The sequence below is a fragment of the Carlito syrichta genome, unplaced genomic scaffold, assembly GCF_000164805.1.
Source record: "Carlito syrichta isolate Samal-C Ts95f unplaced genomic scaffold, Tarsius_syrichta-2.0.1 Scaffold309730, whole genome shotgun sequence".
Taxonomy (NCBI): Eukaryota; Metazoa; Chordata; class Mammalia; order Primates; family Tarsiidae; genus Carlito; species Carlito syrichta.
The window spans coordinates 836,094-846,714 of record NW_007253826.1 but is presented as its reverse complement, the minus strand read 5'-3'; the positions used below and the strand labels follow the sequence as shown (position 1 = coordinate 846,714).

The window sequence follows — 10,621 nt, the reverse complement described above, 5'->3', positions numbered from 1 at the left end:
GAAGAAGACTGAGTGTGGGGACGGGGGTGAGGATGAGGACCGGGGGGGCACACCCGCGCCAAGTCCGGGCGAGGGGACCGCGCGGCAGGGGCGGGCGGGGGCGGGGGAGAGTGAGGGGGACGCAGCACGGGCTCAGGGTGGCCACTGCACGGGGAGGGGACGTGGAGGGCGAGGCGTGGGGGAGAAGGGCGTGGGAGGAGGGGGAGCGCAAGGGCGTGTTGCTGAGGGAGGACGGACGTGTCTACACGCGCAGGTGGACCTAGCTTTTACCCCAGGGCTTGGAGCTTCCCCCTTTGGATTCGAAATGTTTTTCCCGTCTTGCTTTTCAAAACTGTACAATGTTCCGGGGAATGTTTCCCACGTCCAGGGCGTCGCCAGTCGGCGGGATTGTCGGTCTTCGGCGAGGCAAGTCGAGTCGCGGTGGCCTCCGACGGGCTGAGGCTCGCAGCCGGCACAGCGGGGCTCGGCGAAGTCCCGGCAGTTTCGGGAACTCTTCCCACGGGAAGTTTTCCGGGGCTGCCTTCCGGTCAGCGGCCCCAGGTTGATGATTTGGTGGCCCTTTTTTTTGTTTGAAAACACACGCACGCACGCGCACACACACGTTGTATCCAAGTAACAAAAGTTGCTCTCTCTCCCCACCTCCTTTCCTCATTAGGCAGGGAAGAGGAAACTGAAAAGCAGAATCCATATTTTTGCGGGGTTCTTTTGTATTTTAACCCTTATTAACTACATCCGTCTAGTTAATAAATATTAGCACACGTTGAAATGTGTTCTTTGTAAATACTCGGGATTTGGAGTGACAATGCATTTAATGGAGTTATATTTTTATAATGGTTTTTCATTTTTTTGAAGTTATTAACCACATCCATCTGGTTAATAAATATCAGAACACATGTTGGGACGTACTATTTCTAAATACTTGAGATTTAGAGTGGTGATACATTTCATTGTAAAATCCACAGGATTTTAACACTAGATAAAATTGTAACAATAGTTTTTAGACTTGAATATTCTCTTCCAGCAGTTTAACAGCATTTCCCAGCGCCATCTTACCCCTCTTAAAGAGAGATAACTGCAGACTTAAGGATAATTTATTGCTATATATCAGCTACAATGCCTTAAAAAAATTTTTAAGTACCATTTAAATGGTGGCATTTGTGACTGGATGGAATGTTTTTATCCTTTGTAACCTTAAAAGTGTGTGTTACAGGGTGGGAATTTGTAAATATCTCTTTAGGGCAAAGAGGAACATTTTCTGTACGAGAACTTTCTCTCTCAGGGTTTCTCCAGGAAAAGATCCTGGATTGGGACTATGGATCAGGCCTAGAGAAATGATAGGCTGTGTATGAATCAGTACAGCTGGTAGATGCTAAGTAAGCTGGAGGAATTCATCCCCTTCCAGCCTTACCCATGGGATTTGACTTTTCTGTTATCTTAATCACATTTTAGTTTCAGGGGTTTTTTTTCTTTCTTTTTTCTTTTTCTTTTTTGCCTTGGTGCCAGTCATATCGAGTGGCTCAGTGTGTATTGCACCTTGAATACATTAATGGTGGCGATCTAGTTTTTATTTTAAGTTTTCATCATTTTGCTACTCTTCAGCGTTGCACCAAACAGTATCTGTGAGACTGTGCTACCCTAAAGACGTAAAGTTTTGAGGTGAGAAAGAAGAATGCATTTCTGCCTTGAGGTTTGACAATAGCAAAGATAGGGAGGGAGTTTTTCAAGAGATATGTGAAATAATTTTTCTCAAATACAGACTTATTTTGTTGATTAGTTGTGGTACTAAGACTCATTTGTAACTTAAAAAATAATTTAAAGTTTGCTTTTCTTCTCCTAACCCTCTAGAAACCTGAGACTGGAGTCTGTCCCCTTCCCAAATGTTTTCCTACAACATTGCACCTCTTATCGTGGAGTCCAAATACAGATCTGCTTTTGGTGTGTATTTTAGAAAGAAGTTTCTACCTAGATCCTGCTGAAAACTGGAAGCAGTCAAGTGATGTGGGGTTTTGTAGACACATACAGCCATCTGGCAATCCAGATATTTGACCACCGATTTTCTCTGAGGAATGTGTTCTGATTGAAGATGACCTAGAGGAAATGAAAGTTGTGTTTTGCGGGGGAGACATGGTACTGCATCCAGTACACTCTTTTTAGCAGATCCGGAGCTTTAGGAAAGTCTAGAGCTATGAGAGTGAAGAAGGAATCTTTGGGTACAGTCTCATGAGAAATCAAGCCTGGTAAGCCTGAGTGTGACTCACCAGACGAGAGCGGGCTTTTTCCACTGAAATTCATTTGCAGGCAGAGACTTATGGCTTTCCATCCATCTTAGAGCAACAGAGACAGTCAGAAAGCTGTAGGGAGGGGGCAAGGGCCAGCCCTGAAGAGACCTTCACTTTATTTTCGGGTATATGATTCCCATTTAGGTGCCAGCTAATCCTATATTGCTCTCATTTGACCTTGCTTTTGGGGATTTGACTTAAACCAAGTCAGAGTGGCCTAGCATAATAAATACCTGTTAGAGGAATAAAAGCTATATTTGCTCTTTTGAGCCTTAGCTTGGCGATGTTTCAGATCAAAGACAAGGAGGCAATATAACATAGTACTTGTGAGTTCAGCCTTCTAAGTTAAACCTGACCCTTTAGTTTATTTGCTCTGTGATGCTGTACTAGTTACTTAACCTCTCTGGGCCTCAGTATTCTCACCTATAAAATGGGAATTACACAAACTTAAAGGGTTGCTGTGAAGAACTGAATGAGATTAAATATGAGTAATGCTTAGAACAGTTCCTCACACTAAGTGTTCAATATGTAATGACTATTATTATTTTGAGGACAATCTGATGGCATGATCTTGCTTGTTAGAAGCACAAATGTAGCCAACACAGGGTCATTAACAACTAGCAATGTATGTAGGATCTTTTAACACATTCATGCCTTATGGCAATGTGGAAGGGGGGGCAGAAAGGCTCAAAAGCCCTTTTCTATGATGGCCAGCTGCTTCACCTCCCTTCATTATTATCCATCCACCAAGATTAGCCCCGGTGTCCCTCTGACCTTTCTCCCTTCATTTTATTTAGAAACAAGGTAATATTAGAATTGGAGAAACTGAGTCTCTGAGTCAGGAGGGGATTTGAGTAGGGTTCGATATCTAAACAGTGGCCCAGATTAGAGAATCCAAATTTCATATTTTCTTAATCTGGAATTTTGTATTATTGGATATTGTTTGAATTAAAGAGGTTATTAGAATTTGTGTGTGATAGAGCTTTGGACTATATATGATCAGATTCTCTGTAATGCCATTTCCTTAGTATTAGAATTCAAAGTCCAAGAGTTTTTAGTATGTCCTTAGATTTTAAGTTATACAGACACTTTTACCCTCTTGCCTATGTGAGACAAATCTGTGGACCTTCCCCCATCTGTGTGTGTCACAGTCCCACAGCATGATGGATTGTCTCTGCTTGGGGGAGGCTTAGGACGGGGTTTGAAGGGGCCTTGTAGGTCAGGAGAGAAATACAGCAGCAGGACAGAGATGTGGGGGGGCTGCTTAGGGAGGGATTAGCAGGGTGGGGGAGGAGGAGGGCAGGGTTGGGCGGGGACAGGCCTCTCACATAGTGTCTGTGTGCATTCTCCTAGGAGTAAAAGAGAGCTGTCCATTACCCCCAAGTGCACAGATAAACTCAGTGTTTTTCGCTTTGTGGAAAGAAAACCCCATGAGGCTTGGGAATGCCAGAGAATGACTCTGCACATCAGTGGGAGAGGTGGGGAGTAGGAGGATGGGAATGAGAAAGACTGACCCTCTGCTTGAGGGCCCTGGATTTGAGTCTGTTATTTTAATAGAGTAGCTCATCTTTGAAAAGTCTTCTGTTCACATACGTATGTAGCAGAAATAGCCATTGGAAGCCGGTTGTCTGATACCCCAATCCCTATCAACTCCTTCATGGCTCCATTTAAGGGAAGTGGTTCAGCTCACCATTGGGGGTCAAATGTATCTGCAGATCATGGAGCTCCCAAGTCTGCTCCCTCCTTGTCCCCAGTCCTTCTCACATATAGTCACAGAGGTATATGGTCGGTAGCAAGGGAAATGCTGAACGTTCTTAATGTTTGGTTTGTAGAGAAGGGAGGAAAGTCTGGGATTTGGGCCCGAATGCCAAAATCATGGTGAAGAAGGAATTCTAGAAAAGGAAAGAGTAGTCTAAGAGGTAGCAAGAGCAGTCAGGGCAGCAGCACATGCGAGGCTAAGGAACCAGCAGGATTGCAGTTAGGGCCTAGGCTTCAGCTTCCTTCCTGAGCAGTAAAATTAAAAAAAAAAAAAAAATCCTTAGAACAACAAAAGTCTGGACGCATGGGCTTCCTTCCTGACAGGCCAACCTGGTGGGGCTTCATTCAGACTGAGCAGCAGTCAAGGCTGATTTACGGGTAAAAGAACCCAGACATGGGCTTAACCCTTTCCTAACCACAGAGATGCCTCATTGCAAAGGCAGCCTCCTTCTTCTAACTTCCCATCATGGTGTGGGTAGCTTTTTGTTGTCATTTTCTCTTTATTTAAAGAGAGTATCAGCCGGACTCGGTGGCTCAGCCTATAATCCCAGAACTTTGGGAGGCTGAGGTGAGTGGATTGTCTGAGCCTGCGGGTTTAAGACCCACCTGGGCAACTTGGCGAGACCTCATCTGTACAATAAATCAAAATATTAGCCGGGAGTGGTAGCGCGCACCTGTAGTTCCAGCTACTTGGAAGGCTGAGGCAGAAGGATCGCCGGAGCCCAGCAGGTGGAGGCTGCGGTGGCCGGGAACAGTCACTGCACTCTAGTCTGGGCAACAGAGTGAGACTCCAACTGAAAATAAATAAATAAATAAAATAAATAGATAAAGAGTGTATCTCCTGCTGAAGTGCCTAGTATCCTCTTCATGAAAAAGCTAAGTCATGAGAAGTTGAGTGACTTGTGAGAGACCTCCCTGTCAAGCCTGTGGCTCATGACCAGTATAGGTCTCAGGCTCTTGGTGGCATTACATTGACTTTGGAGGACTACATCCATCTGTGATCATGGGAAGTGCCTCCTGGAAACTGTTGAGGTGATCCTGTGAGTCTCAGTTCTGCTTCTCTAACGTACTGATACTGTAGAAGAAATAGTACTGCTTCATCTTAAGTGTTTGTTGGTGGCAGTGGATAAAACTATAGCAGAGTGTGAGACATGATTCAGTTCCATCATTGGTAGAGTGTGATGCAATCATTAATTCATGTCATCATTCAAATGTATTTACTGAGCACCCACATTGTTCCAGGCACCATGCTAGGTGCTGAGGATAGAATGATGAGCAAGATAAATTATAATCCCTGTCCTCCTGGAGCTTGAAGTTTAGTTAGCAGTTGCAGCATGCTGTGAGAGACAGGGGTAGCTTTCTGGAGCAAGTGACCTTTAAGCTGATATCTGAAAATCCAGAAGGGGTTATTTATTCAAAGGAGCATGGTTTGCTTTCTTGAACAAAGTATAGCATCTGAGAGTGGAAGAAATAACTACAGAGCTGCCAAGGATTGCTCACATTTAACTGAAAATAGGCTTTCTCCCTGCCAGGGCCTGAGACCTGTCCGTGGATATCTGTAGCATGTCCTCCTATAACCAGGCATTCTGGACAATGTCCACTCAGCACACATGTGGTCTGAGGCCCAGTATCATTAGAGTTCTGTTTTTAAAGTATCTTTCTAAAGATAAGTCACCACAAAGTACTTTCTGATGACATATACTATCTTAGCCACCAGAAGACCCATGAGTACCCAGAACCATGCACGCTTGGCATAGAGTAGACACTTAGGAAAGATTTGTTGAATAAAGGAGTGCCATTTATGCTGCTGATGTTTAGTGAGGTAGACTGAGGGAGGTACTTGTCTTTTACTGAAGTTCATGCTCGGGTCTATGCTTTGCTCTATACAGAGACGTGATAGGTCTCAGGACCTAGAGTGCTCACTTGGCCATTAAACTAAGCCACATAGCACCCGGGATTCTTGGCAGGGTTTCTTGGCAAAGTTTCCTATGAGAGGTGCATTGCTCAGGCTTGACTTTCATGAGGGAGATTAGGTGTGTAGTGCCAAGAGTATTGAAGAAGGAAAAAAAAAAAAAGTGAAGCAAACCGTTGTTCCAGCCCGGTACACGTCGGCATACTAAAAAACAGTTCCTTCCAGCCGGGGCCTCTGTGTTCTGCCATCCCTGCTTGTGGTTTTCCTTCCCTGGTCGCTTATCTTCATCATCTCTTTACATCCACGAATATTTCCTGAGCTCAGTGCTGTTTGCAGGGGAATCAAAGAAGGAGATAATACTTCCTCTTCTTGAGAGCCCCATAGTTACGGTGAGTAACTAAGATATGAATGTGAAAAAGAAATGATCGTGTGAAATAACAGACAGTAAGAGCTCTAGGATTTCAAGAGAGGGAGTCATCCCCAAAACTGGGTTTCCTAAAATGTGATCTAAGGACTGCCTGCTTCAGGTCACTTGTGATGGTGGTGGTAGGGAGGCATGGGGACGAGGAGGGAGGTGAGGTGAAGAATGTTATCTTTAATGCTGATTCCCAGGGCCCTCGCTAGACCTGCTAGTCAGAACCACAGGGCATATGGCTTAGAAAACTGTGTGTTTAGCAAGCAGCCTCCCTAGGTGATTCTTAATGCTCCTTGAGATTTAGGAATCACTCATCTAGGGTGGAACTATCAGATGGAAGCTTTCACACAGGAGTTTGAAGGTAGAAGAATTAGAACTAGGGGAGAAGAAAGGAAGAGGATGGAATTCCCCTGAGGAGTCCAAGAAGTAATTCCCCTGAGGAGTCTGGGAAGAATGAAGAAACGGTCTGCTTACCAACAATATTTTCTTACCCAGTCTCTGTCATGGAGAGGATCTGTCCAATTGCCTCCAGTTCCCCCTTTGCCTTTGCCTCTCTTGGGCTGTTTCACTTTTCCTTTCTTATTGCTGATCAGCTGACTGCTTATGCCCAGACCTCCCCTTCTTGGTGCAACATTATAATTATGAGCTGGCCCAGTGGAGGGGTTCGAGGTGCTTAGCCAGATGTGAGGGAGGCCAGTGTGTGCTTCAGTGATCCTTGGGCTCTGGCCAGCTTGTCTTCTCACTTCTGTTATACTGCTGAGAAGGGGCTGGGAGTGGGGTATATATATATATTTTTTTGGCCACCCTCCTCTTCCCTCTTCCTTAGCCCTTAAGCTTTCAAATACTCATTTGTAAGGAAATAAGGGTTGGAGGGTTAAAGGAGTCTCTCAGTGGCAGAATTAGTTAATGACACCCATAGATTGGCTTTCTGCTTTAAGCTTTAACCCTTCCAGTGTGTGGAAGGTTCGGTGAGCCGTGAATAGGGGCTTGCTCTGAGGTTCAGGTGGCTTCAGATACCTGTACAGTAAAGAGATGCTCTTATCAGCCTTCTAGAGTTGTGTTATTTTTGCCCCCAACGGAATTCCCCTTTTAAAAACATCCATCACATTATATTGTAATTATTTGCTTAATTGTCCCTCTCCCATGGGCCCATGTCTGTCTCCTTGTGTGATTCCATCTAGTGTATCTCTTCATGTCGTGCCCGGCTCAGTAAATATTTGTTGTGAGAGTAAATGAGCCCAGGACCACTATTTCTTCTGCTGAGTTCTGCTGAGAGTTGCCAGCTGGCTCTACTTACTCTGATGTAGTCTGAAGGACCACAAGGTATCTACCACAGGGCTAGGCACCCCTCGGCACATTTACAAGTGGGAAGTGATGCCTGAAAGTAGAGGAACAGGTCAGTGACAGGGCAAGAGCACAAAGTCAAAAGTTCTGGGCCTGTTATTTATGAGCTGTGTGACTCTGAGTAAGTTGCTTTGATTCTCTGAGCCCCAGCTCCTTGTATATAAAATAAGAGGTGGCAAATAAATCCTTGCCCTACCTTACAGGTTGCTGAGTCAGAAAAGCCAGCACAGATGTGTTTTGTAATCTAAGAATAACCACATAAATACCATACCCACACATAGACACTCTGTATCTACTTGTCCTCTTCTGAGAACATCTGTCTAAAGAGCAGAATGGTCTTAGGGGCTATAGTCATTTATGAAATACCTGACTGTAATCCCGCACCTTTGGGAGGCTGAGATGAGTGGATTGCCTGAGCCTGCGGGTTTGAGACCCGCCTGGGCAACTTGGTGAGACGTCATCTCTACAATAAATCAAAAAAATCAGCCGGGTGTGGTAGCACGCGCCTGTGGTTCCAGCTACTTAGAAGGCTGAGGCGGAAGGATCGCCGGAGCCCAGCAGGTCAAGGTGGCAGTGGCCGGGAGCGACCACTGCACTCCAGTCTGGGCGACAGAATGAGACTCCAACTCAAAAAAAAAAGAAGGAAAGAAATACCTGAATGTTCAACCTAGAGGGAGCCCTCTTACATCCTTGAAGTTGGGCTGCAGAAGAGTCTACATTCCCTGAGGCTGGCTGCAGCTTTATTTTCATAGATGTTTTGGGACAAAAGTTACCTCGCTTTCGTAGACTTTTTGTGAATGTACATTGGTGGGGCATTTTCTGCACAGATCTGTGACATCTCGGCTGCAACTTTATTTTGCCAGATCCCCACTGAAAGGAATTTACACTTTGCCTTTCTTCTCAGCAAAGTTCAGAGTGCCCTTATTTTTCCGTTTCCAGGGCCAGTGTCTTGACTCCTATTTTGTGGAGGGAAATGTTTTGGCTCAGAGGCACAATGCCTTGGCCTGAGGAGTGACAGACAGAATCAGAGGGAGAGGGCTTTCTGCCCTAGGGCTTTCCTTCCCTAGCTGTGCTCTACCAGTCAGTATGACAAGATGAAGAGGGCTGGGTTGGATTTGGAAGGGCTTGCCCCTTAGACAAGATCTTTAGAAGTCAGAACTGGGCCAGGAGGATTGGAGAGAGCAAGCATTTGAAAAAGTCTTTACTTGTGCGGTAAACTTCATTGTGTGATTATTTAATAGACCATTAACAAGCAGATTCATTAACAAGATCTTAATTAACAAGTTCCAGGGTTATTCCTCCAAGTTCCCAGGGGACCTGTTCTCCTCCTATTTAGTCCCAGAGACTTCCTATCCTCCTTAAACTAACCATACCAGATGCATTTAAATTCAGACTTTTTATTGCAAGTGAAGTGACTGCAGGCAAAGACAGGAACCTAGTACTATGCCTACCAGTAATAGCTAACACCTTTTGAGCACTTTCTATGTGTCACGCACTGTTCTGAGTGTTTTACAGGTCATAATTTAATTCTCATAAAAATCCCCATGAGATAGGTGTTGTTTATCTCCATTTTACAGATGAGGAAACTCAGGCACAGAATGTTTAAACAATGTGCCCACTGTCACACAAGCAAGAAGAAGCAGAGATGAGATTCACATTCAGCAGTCTGACTCCAGGGTAATGGGAAGGAAGAATACCCCAGGAGAGAGAGGCCTTCAGGTCAGATTCATGAGGTTCTAAGCATCTAAGTATTTCATGTATGTCAGGTTGTGTCCATGCCCAGAGAGACTGTAGGAGTCTTTTGTAGTGCGACAGGCTTTAGGCATAATTGATTTTGGCCCACTCAGAAAACTTTGTCACCCTCACCACACTGTGAGCTCCCTGAGGTAAGGACTGTGTCTTACTCAACTCTCTTCCCACTACTCAATGCATTGCCTGAAACTTAAAGTTATGACCTAAAAAAAAAAAAAAAAAGTTTGTCGAAACATATGCTTTGATGGGATGAGGGAAGATGGTTTAACATCAGCTGACTCCTAATGCTCTTTGTGGTACCTGCCTCTGGGATACACAAAGTACCTTACAGATATAGTAATTTGAGAAAAGCTAACTCCGTGAGACGGGACGGATGCATCTGCTCTTTCTGTGCCTCTGTTTCCTCAGAGTGAGGTCAGACAAGTACTGGTATCAATCTCTTAGGGTTGTTTTAAGGATTAAATGAGTTGATATAAAGTACAAAGAAACTCCTAGGATCAATGCCTGGCACAAAGTAAGCATTCAATAAATGTTGGCTATCATTAATATTACAAGGGTTTGGTCACAGATTTGAGGGCTCTTGAACCAAGCTCCTCCCACCCTCACTTCCACTCTTGATTATGTTACAGGGACAGTGACTCTGGCAAACACTGACCTCTGAGCATTTGTGCAGATCGTGACAGGTCTTTCTATTGCTGAAAACAATTTCCAGTTGATGTTAAGGAGTTGGCACCGGTAATGCTGTCTTTCCTTCTTGGCTTCAGTTCCATGGGGGCTGGAGCGAGGATGACTTTTTGAACTACCAGAAAGGCATAGAGTGGAAATAACTAGAATTCTACACTAAACTGCTACCTGGGGAATGAGAGTAAGTCATAAGAACTCTTTCTGGGGTAAAGGGCTTGGTTCATCTTGTGTTTTGCCTCTGTCTTGTCAGCCACTCGGACAGCAAGTGTGTGGACCGATTACTGTTTTGTTTTGTTTTTTGAGTTGGAGTCTCACTCTGTCACCCAGACTAGAGTGCAGTGGCCGCTCCTGGTCACCGCAGCCTCGACCTGCTGGGCTCTGGTGATCCTTCCACCTCAGCCTTCCAAGCAGCTGGAGCTACAGGCGCACGCTACCACACCCGGCTGATTTTTTTATTTATTGTAGAGATGAGGTCTC

The 10,621-nt window shown here is 44.9% G+C and overlaps 1 protein-coding gene across 3 annotated transcripts in view; it reads left to right on the top strand.

Moving 5' to 3' along the window:
- Positions 1-10,621, top strand: part of RNF220 (ring finger protein 220) — a 250,936-nt gene that overhangs the window by 12,828 nt on the left and 227,487 nt on the right. Inside the window, exon 1 of one of the 3 annotated variants that reach the window (XM_021717408.1) lies at positions 6,044-6,338. The exons of the other annotated variants lie outside the window; for them this stretch is intronic. The gene's annotated coding sequence lies outside the window, so the exon portion shown is untranslated. Of the gene's footprint in view, positions 1-6,043; positions 6,339-10,621 lie in introns of those variants that run through there. 3 annotated transcript variants of the gene reach the window in all.